At 33.2% G+C, this 9,623-nt stretch overlaps 1 non-coding gene across 1 annotated transcript; it reads left to right on the top strand.

Annotated features, from left to right (window-relative positions):
- The first annotated feature begins 2,662 nt into the window (after window positions 1-2,662).
- Window positions 2,663-2,797, top strand: LOC119470927. Its single transcript, XR_005199903.1, has one exon. It is a non-coding gene; the product is annotated as a small nucleolar RNA SNORA18 (small nucleolar RNA).
- Window positions 2,798-9,623: the final 6,826 nt, after the last annotated feature.

Below are 9,623 nucleotides of genomic sequence, written 5' to 3'. Positions count from 1 at the left end.
ATGCCAATATCATCCAGAACCTACTGTCACAGACACCCAGAAACAGTATATAATGTGGGTGCTGTCTGGCTTACTTAAATTAACACACAAAGTATATTGCAGCACTGTTCACAAGAGCCAAGATATGAAAACAATCTAAGTTCTCATCAATGGAAGAGTGGATAAAGAAAATGTGGTACGTATATACAGTAGAATACTATTCAGCCATAAAAGCAATGAATTCCTGTTATGTTCAATGACATGAATGGAACTAGAGGCAATTTTATCAAGTGGAATAAACCAGGCATAGAAAGACAAATGTTGCATGTTCTCACTCATGTGTGAGAGATTTAAAAGTTGATGTCATTGAGGTGGAGGGTAGAATTAGGGTTACCAGAAGCTGAGAGGGGTGGGGTACAGAGTGGCTGGTTAATGGGTATAAACATACAGTTACAAAGAAGAAATAAGTTCTGGTATTTGATAGCACAGTAGGGTGAGTGTAGTTAATAATAATTTATTGCACATTTCAAAGTAGCTTGAGGAAGAGATTTGAAATGTTCACAACACAAATGAATGATAAATGTTTAAGGTAGTGAAGATCCAAATTGTCTTGATTTAATCATTATGTATTGCATACATGTATCAAAATATCACATGCACTTCATACATTTGTATTATGTATTCGTTAAAAAAATTTAACTATCACAATAATATTCTCAATATATTCTCTTCTCCTTGGAAAAGGATATGTGAATGACAAATGTTTGATACATTGAAACCTGAAAATACTTTTATGCTAACACAGAATTGCTAGTTTAGATGTCTGTAATATTTAGATGGAAAATAATTTATCTTCAAAATAATAAAGGCAATTATTTCATTATTCTTAATTACTTTTAGTTTTCTATCTTGTTGTTCAGAAATATGAGGTTATTTGGATTTCTTTTCTTTTCAGGTGATCCATATTTGACCTCTCTCTCTCTCCGTACTTCGCTCCTTCATCCTCTCAAATTGCAGATTACTCTTTTTTTTCTCCAGTGTTCTAAAGTTTCTTAACATCTTGCCCTAGCAGAAGTCTATATTCTTGCCCAGGGCTCGGGCCTCAGTGGACTCTTTGAATTAGCAAATGTTCTTTAGTCTGGACCTATTTTCATGATCATATTAAGGGTTTCCTGCAGTGTTTTCTTTTTGGAAGCAATCTATATGTTTATGCTTAATCTGTTCAGTTGGTCCTCCGTTTTGTCCCATATCTCTGACTTTCTAAGTTATTTCTACAGCTCTGTCTTCTGAGCATTATATATGTATACATACATACATACATACATATATATATATATGTATACATACCTATATCACTATCATGTTTTTAATTTCCATATTTTTCCAAATATCCCTTTTATAGTATCCTGCTTTATATCATAGAGTCAACATTTTTATTAACTTTCTGTCTTCCATTATTGTTTCCACAGAGTGAACGTTTACAGGAATGGTGCATACAGGAGAGGCCTCACTGACAATCTCTTTAGTATTTCATTTTGGGCTGGTCAGTTTTTCTGGGAACTACTCCCAAAAGATTTTTGTTTGATAGTAGAAGATAGGGTGAAATAAAGATGGGCATCAGCTTTCGGTTTGCATGCATTAGTATTTCTGTTTTTGATCTATTACCTCTGCCTACAAAAATGTCTGGATCAGCTTAATAGTTGACAATTCACAACACTTGGCATCTCTACTAAAAATACAAAAATTAGCTGGGCATGGTGGCATGCACATGTAATCCCAGCTATTCAGGAGGCTGAGGCAAGAATTGCTTGAACCTGGGAGGTGGAGGTTGCAGTCAGCTGAGATTTTGCCACTGCACTCCAACCAGGGCGACTCAAAAAAAAAAAAAAAAAAAAAAAAAAAAAAAAAAAAGTGACCGAATTCTCCTGATTAATAAGTCCTGTTCTTTTTCATTTCCAGAGAACAAACTGGCATTCTTCTGTCTGTTTGAGGGACTGTTAGTCATGTGGCTGAATGCAGTCAAGGAAGAAACCCAGGAAGCTACTCATTCTTAAATAGATTTTAAGTGACTATTCTAATTTTCTGATCCCTGGTTTACCACTACTTTCAGAGGTATGAGATGCTGTTAATTCATGTATCTTTTAAGTATTCTGTATTAAAAATAAATACATTTGATTATTAATCTCCTCCACTGCCAATTTAGAATTCCTATTTTATAGCTTAATTGACTACTCACTTGTTACTTTTCATTGTTCAAAATTTCATTGCTTTTTTTTTTGAGACAATGTCTTGCTCTATCACCAGGTACCAGGCTGGAGTGCAGAGGTGCATTGTCAGCTCACTGCAACCTCTGTCTCCTGGGTTCAAGCAATTCACCTGCCTCAGCCTCCTGAGTAGCTGGGACTACAGGCATGCGCCACCATGCTCAGCTGATTTTTGTATTGCTTTAGTCGAGACGGGGTTTCACCATGTTGGCCAGGATGGTTTCGATCTCTTAACCTCGTGATCTGCCCGCCTTGGCCTCCCAAAGTGCTGGGATTACAGGCGTGAGCCACCGCGCCCAGCTTTCATTGCTTTTTTAAAGAAATTATTCATTGAAGATAAGAGATTTGTCTTAAAAATCAACCTTTATCTTACTCTCAAAAGCAACTATAGTTTTGTGATACATTAAGATTATACAGTTTGTGAGGGAGGTCCTTTTTAAAAAAGATAATACCAAAATATGAATAAATTGGAAGTGCCTCATAGAGTAACTCTGCGGTTTTCTTTTATCCACAGGGCTATTGTTAGATTTGTGGGAAAGAACTACAAGATGGTTGCTAAAAGTATGAAAAAGCCAGTTACTAAACATATGAAAAATATGAAAACATTTTTACCTTAGGTATTGGCATATGCCACACATCTGTACTATTCTTGAGTGTGATTACTTAGAAATGAGTATCATTTGAACTCATTCATGTTTAGAGAGGGTGTCAAAATGAGAACCAGGAAGATCTACCTGCACTAAAAATGGCCCTAAACTAAATTGGTAGAAGATATTAGATCCCAAATATTCTTGGGTAATTTTGAAGTCTTCATTAGTATATCCATATTAAAAGGAGATAACAGAAGCCAAAATAAAAGAATTATGGACTGACAGGACTACTGGATTAAAATAAGCTTCAGTTTCATTACACAGAGCTAACTTGAAGATAAATCTTTTGAAAATAAATTTTGACTCTAGCTCTTCAGAGGATCTAAAGTGGCCTTGATGGACGTAGAAGAATCACAACATAGAATTCCTTGAATAAAAATTTATTGACTTCAAATAAAAATAAATGACTAAAATATGAATAAAATAGGAAGTTTGATACAGAATCTTGGAAGCAGTCTATGCAATTTATATGCCCTAAATTTAAGATTAACCGGCTTCATGGTGAATGTATTTCTCATTCGTGTGTCAGTGGTTTTGGGAGGAAGATGAACTAGATACTCATTTTCCACTTGCCATCATTATTCAGAAGGCTGATTTAAATAATTTGTAAGTATGCTCACTCAAAAATGCCATGTTTTGAAACAGTTCATTTTTTGGATTATTTTTGTGGTTATTGGATATTAACATATAACTAGAATATAGTCTTTAATGGCCTTAGGCCTTTACACAACACCTAAAATAAATTTAGCGTCATTTACTCTATCATATATGCAAACTACTTTCAGCTTGGTAAACTTATTGCCTGACATAATATGAGTAAGTGTCAAAAATTCCTCAAATATACAAAATATATGAGTGTGTAAATACTGAAGAGACAAACATATGAAAATGAGGAAAAGAAGAAAATTGGAGAGAAGGTGTAATATTAAAGGGATGCCATAGATCTCAAATATGTGGCATTTAACAATCAAACAATTGGTATCTAGACATAAGCAATTCCATGAGAAACAGCAGAAAGTGCAAAGGCCCTAAGGCAGGAGCTATCTGAGTATTCAAGAGACAATGGTGAATTCAGTGTAGATGAAGTGCAGTAGTAAAGTTGTCACCAATTAGAGGAGGCAAAATTAGAGTTATAAGAACAGGGGCAGAAGGGCATCTTTGTGGCATCATCTATGTAGCATATAGGTAGTCTACTCTATGGATTTTGGCTATGAGACAGATGGTTAACTATTTAAGGATTTGCTCATAGATTAAATGCTTAATTTGAGATATTTGTCATGAATAATTTCAAGATTTTTGGAGAAATATGTCCATAGTCATGGAAAGGCAGCCAGACAGAATATGTGTTTAATAGATGAGAAAATGAATGAAATAAACTAGAAAAGTTAATTAAATTAAGTGACATTTCGAATGATTAGAATGTCTAGCACAAAAAGGAGCACAATTCTCATACTTGTGGAATAAATAAAAATGAATACAAACACGAATATGAGTAAAATTGATGAGCACCATAAAAAAGTAACAAATTTAAATGAGCACAAAATATGTTACTTTCAAATAAGTGACAAAATATTGTATATCCCCAGATAAAGTTATGTGGAGTCATCTTGAAATCTTTTATCTTTATTTGGAATTTAGAAATTCTAATTTCTACATGTATTCCCTCTTTAAAAAAAGCTTACTGATTTCTGTAGGTTAATAGGACCTCTCTTTCTTTCTCTTTCTATATGCACATATAATATTCATACAAATATTTTATTTGTATATACACAAACCAATAAATTATATGGTTTCATTTTAAATTGCCAAAAAAGCCACGGTGAATTTTAAAAGCCATGGTGAAATTAGATGTTTACTATTTATCTTATTTTATTTTAAATTGACAATATAGGGTACGATGTGATGATTTCATATATAGATGCATGGTGAAATAATCTAATCAGGCTAACTAACATGTACATCACTTCACATAGTTATTCATTTGTAGTCAGGACCTAAAAACAATTAAATAAGCTATAATTATATAAACTATCATTTATAGTTTATATATGATAGCTATAGTTAAATTATTAACTATAGCCACTATGCTGTGCAATACATGAACAGAACTTATTTTTACACAGGACAATAATGCAAGTTTATTAAACAGTTTTTGCTGAAACACCCCCTCCCAAACCAAAACCAAATATTTAACTACATGGATATCGAGAGTACCAACAAACTCGGGTCATGTGAAAGAAGTCCATAGTATAATTTGTACAAATTGAAAGACAGTATGGGAACTTGACCATGACATTGCCTTTAATGTTTAACATGATGCAGAATTCAAAAATAATTATAGAAAGGCTATATTATTTTCAGTGGAGTTCAAAGGATTTGGACATATTGTCTGATATTGTCATATGAGATAAAAAGTCAGAAAAAGGAAAATAATAAAGACCAATGAAATTTAGAACATTATTTACTTTTTGAATTTTAGGAAAAAAATGCTGACAACACAAATCAGAAAAAGAGCATTGAGAAGGCTATGTATATTACTATTTCACCATTGCAAAACGGAATAGGACTATGTGTGTGAAAGTAAATATGTCAAGAAAGTGAATCAACCTACAAAAAGAAAACATGTTAACTTCATATAATTTGTCAGAAAAGCAGCAAACTAAACTAAATGCAATAGAATTGTATACTTTGAAAAAATATATTCACAAAAAAAGAAGGGAAAAAAAAAGCATTATACCTTCAAGGAAACTGAAGCAATTCCTGGAAATATTAGGAATGAAACAAAGCTTCATTTTGCATTCTGGATTTAGAAACTGACAGAAGGACTTTTAATTTGACTCAGTCTTGTAATATGCTGCAGCAGAAAAACACTGAGTTGTCACGTAAAAATTTGTACTGAATTTTTTTTGTATATCATAAGTTTGGTTGGGAGAGAAACAAAGAAGTTAAATATAGATTTAGCTCGACCTGAAATGACAAAAACAGGTAAAATCTGTGCAACATTATTCATGTCTTTTGACTTCCTACAATTATCTTAAATATGTTAAGAAATATTGACATCTACACAGGATATACATTAACATTTCATATTTGTAAAGATGGTCTATGTCAAAAAATTATTTAACATGGTCCAGACAACCGTACATTTGATAATACAATGCAACAAATTCAGTATCACTCATGATAAAGGAAATGACATGGTGGCATATAATTTTCTTGAATATTTTATTTCAGCCTAAATATTTTAAAAATAGGATTTTTCTTTAGTTCTCAAACATATCACATAGCTTTTTAAAAAATCAGCATAGGGAACAGATTAGGTGAATTAATTTTAATTCCACATGAATCCTTTAATTTTTTAAAATGTAAACTCTACCATAAAGAAAAACATAATTGTTTAATTATATTTTGCCTTAAAATTGGATCTATTATTATTTGATTTTCTTACAATGAAACTAGAAATATACATAACAAAATATGAGCCTGGGTGTGGTGGCTCATGCCTATAATCCCAGCACTTTGGGAGGCTGAGGCAGGTGGATCACCTGTTAAGAGTTTAATATCAGCCTGGCCAACATGGTGAAGCCCTGACTCTACTAAAAATACAAAAATTATCCAGGCATTGTGGTGGGCATCTGTAATCCCAGGTATTAGAAGCCTGAGGCAGGAGAATTGCTTGAACCTGTGGGGTAGAGATTGCAGTGAGCTGAGATCTCCCTACCGCACTCCAGCCTGGGTGATAAAAGTGACACTCGGTCTCAAACAACAACAACAACAATAAAAAACGAATGATGGGGAAAATGTGATTAGTAGAATGAACGAAAGAACTGAAAAAAATAAAGGGACACCTTATCTGTAGCTTGAATAACCAATTTTTTGGGGAAAAATGCTCTTTCATAAGATTGATCATAAGACCTAGCTTTGTGAATCTATACTGAATATCAAATATAAGGAAATAGTAGCATTCAGGCAAAGAAAATAAAAATTTCCTCAATGTCTTTTTTAGCAGTGTTAGGTGTCAGAAAAGCGGAAAAAAAATTCCCTAAATCAAATAAACAACTACTAGAACTGAGTAATTTTAAACTTTACATAATAAAAGTTAATGTAAAAAATTTAATTGAATTTTTATATCCTGAATTTGTAAATACCAGATAGGGGATTTACAATGACAGTAGTTTTGAGATTCAATAAATATTGCCCCAGAATAGTATACATGAGACAAAAGATCACTAGAGCGAATAGCCAAGATCTTACATCAAGTTGTATTAAACTGCATTTGCAACATACGCCTATTATAGGTTATATATTTATCTGTAACTAGAACACCAAAATGTGTATATGCTCAGGCTAAGTATAACATTGTTTTCTAAAGAACAGAGCTTGCTTTTCCCAGTCATAAATTCACTTTCTTCCCTGAACATCAAAATGTTAAAATAAGCAAGAATTATCAACTTGGCCTTAAAGGTCTCCATTAGCATATTTCTGAAATCAAAATCCTAGAAAACCCAGCCATCACATTCTAGTAAGCTTCATGAGGTTTGGTATTATGGACACCCACACAAAATTGTGCCCTATTTTTCTTGCCCAATCACCCTAAGTTTGCTGGCCGGTGTTCCAGAATATCTTCTGTGCAAATCTTAGATGCTGGTACAATTCTGTCTTCAGGTTGTACCTATGGATGACCATAAGTTCCAAATACCACGAATAATAGCAGCTTGGAGATGAGTTTAATATCCAGACTCAGATGTCTCTTGGAGTGTATGTCATTTAGGATGCTTTATGTCATATAACAAGAAATCAAAAATGACAAGAAATGTTTTAAAATCAGATAAAATTATTTCCATTAACAGGAAGAGTGAAAAATGAAGCAATTTTATGGCTAAGAGGTTTATAGGCCATCAAGAAATCATCAACATCCTCAAGGAACAGTGATATGATATGGCTGTGTCCCCACTCAAATCTCATTTTAATTGTAATCCCGGTAATTTCCATGTGTCTAGGGAAAGAGCTGGTGGGAGGTGATTGGACCATGGGGAATTTTCCCTTATCCTGTTCTTGTGATAGTGAGTGAGTTCTCATGAAATCTTATGGTTCCATAAGGGGCCCTTCCCCCTTCGCTTTTCATTCTTTGCCTTCCTCCATGATCAAAGTTTTCTGAGGCCTCCCCCATCATGCAGAACTGTGAGTCAATTAAAACTCTTTCCTTTGTAAATTACCCATCTCAGGTAGTATCTTTATAGCAGTGTGAGAATGGACTGCTACAGACAGATTATATCAATCATTCCCCTCTGCCGTCTTTCACATGCTGGCTCTTGTTTAAGTTTTGCCTCTCATGTTTACAAAATGATCAAAGCAATTTTAAGAATTCATTCTTCATACAGGAAAATCTAAAGCCATAGGAAAAGAGAACATGTTCTTTCCACAGCTGTTTTTTTTAGAGAAAAGAAAACTTTTTTAAAGTCTGTCACACCCCAACAGATTATTTCAACTATTAACAATACCTGTCAAAAATCTAGAGAGATATGCAAAATGCCTGTGGGTTATCAATAAAGTGAGAGCATAAGGGCTGTATGCATAAAATGCTTTTAAATTAGGATAATTGTAATTTTTCATCCATTGAGATATTTTTAAACATGAAAAGATTGAGTGTACTCAAAACAATATGTTAGACCTTTTGTTATATTGACAAGAGCAAAGAAGTTCATTCTTTGCAGTTGACACTTCTAACTCCTGTTGTGAATTCTTGTTTTACAAGGGTATTTTAAAAGGATATCGGCTTTAAGTTATCCATTGTTGATTTATTTCAAACTGCTAGGCACCTCGTTTTGTATTTATTTTACTCTTCATTTGTGTGACATCTTACTATGCTATAGATAATATAACACACAAAATTATAAAAAAAAAGTTGGTGAATCGCTTTTAATAAATATTTCCTCTTTTAAAATTAGACTGCATATTAAAGCTTTTTAAATGAACTTATGTAATGCTGAATTGCTCATTCAATTGTAGTATTCAATTTTATGAATCATTTATGTTTGCCTAACATCTAGAAAACTGCTCCAGCCTAGCAGCCCTCTGTGAAATTTAAATGGTCAGTCCTGTCTACCAATTCACAAGCTTCTTCTCTTAATATTTAAGTGGTTCTAAAACTGCAGATTTTTAAGCATATTATTTAAGAAGAATCAAGAATCTTATTACTACTTAATATTAAGATTAAATATTAAGATTATATAAGTAACAATAATTATATAAGATTATATAAGATATAAAATTAATAATAAGAGATCATAATAGCAAATATTACATGATATTAAATGCTTACAAGGTAACCTATGTTGTTTTAAATGTTTTGGGTGTCATCTCAAATAATCTTCCCCAGATATAAGTGCAATGGGCTTATATTTTTATGTTACATTTTAATTTTATTTCATAAATTTTACTTATAGATAGTGTTATGGATTTCCCCAGACTCATACAAGGTGTTTCTGCTCACTGGAAGGATTTTCCTTCATCAGTGTCCTTCAGGGATATCCCGGGAATGGGCTGTAGTGCCGCAGCTGTACACTCTCAGGAGTGCCAGCATGTCACAGAGGCCCAAGTGTAAACCAGGCTCAAGTCTCCCCTTCCTTTGTCAAGTGGTCATCGGAAATTCCTAATGAAGCAATAGGTATGGGCTGGAAGAGAAAAGACAGTGCAGGAGAGCTGGGGGACATGGGTCAATTTTCTACTT

Source organism: Cebus imitator, unplaced genomic scaffold, assembly GCF_001604975.1.
Source record: "Cebus imitator isolate Cc_AM_T3 unplaced genomic scaffold, Cebus_imitator-1.0 Scaffold44, whole genome shotgun sequence".
NCBI classification, from domain to species: domain Eukaryota; kingdom Metazoa; phylum Chordata; class Mammalia; order Primates; family Cebidae; genus Cebus; species Cebus imitator.
This window is presented reverse-complemented; position numbering and strand designations above follow the sequence as displayed.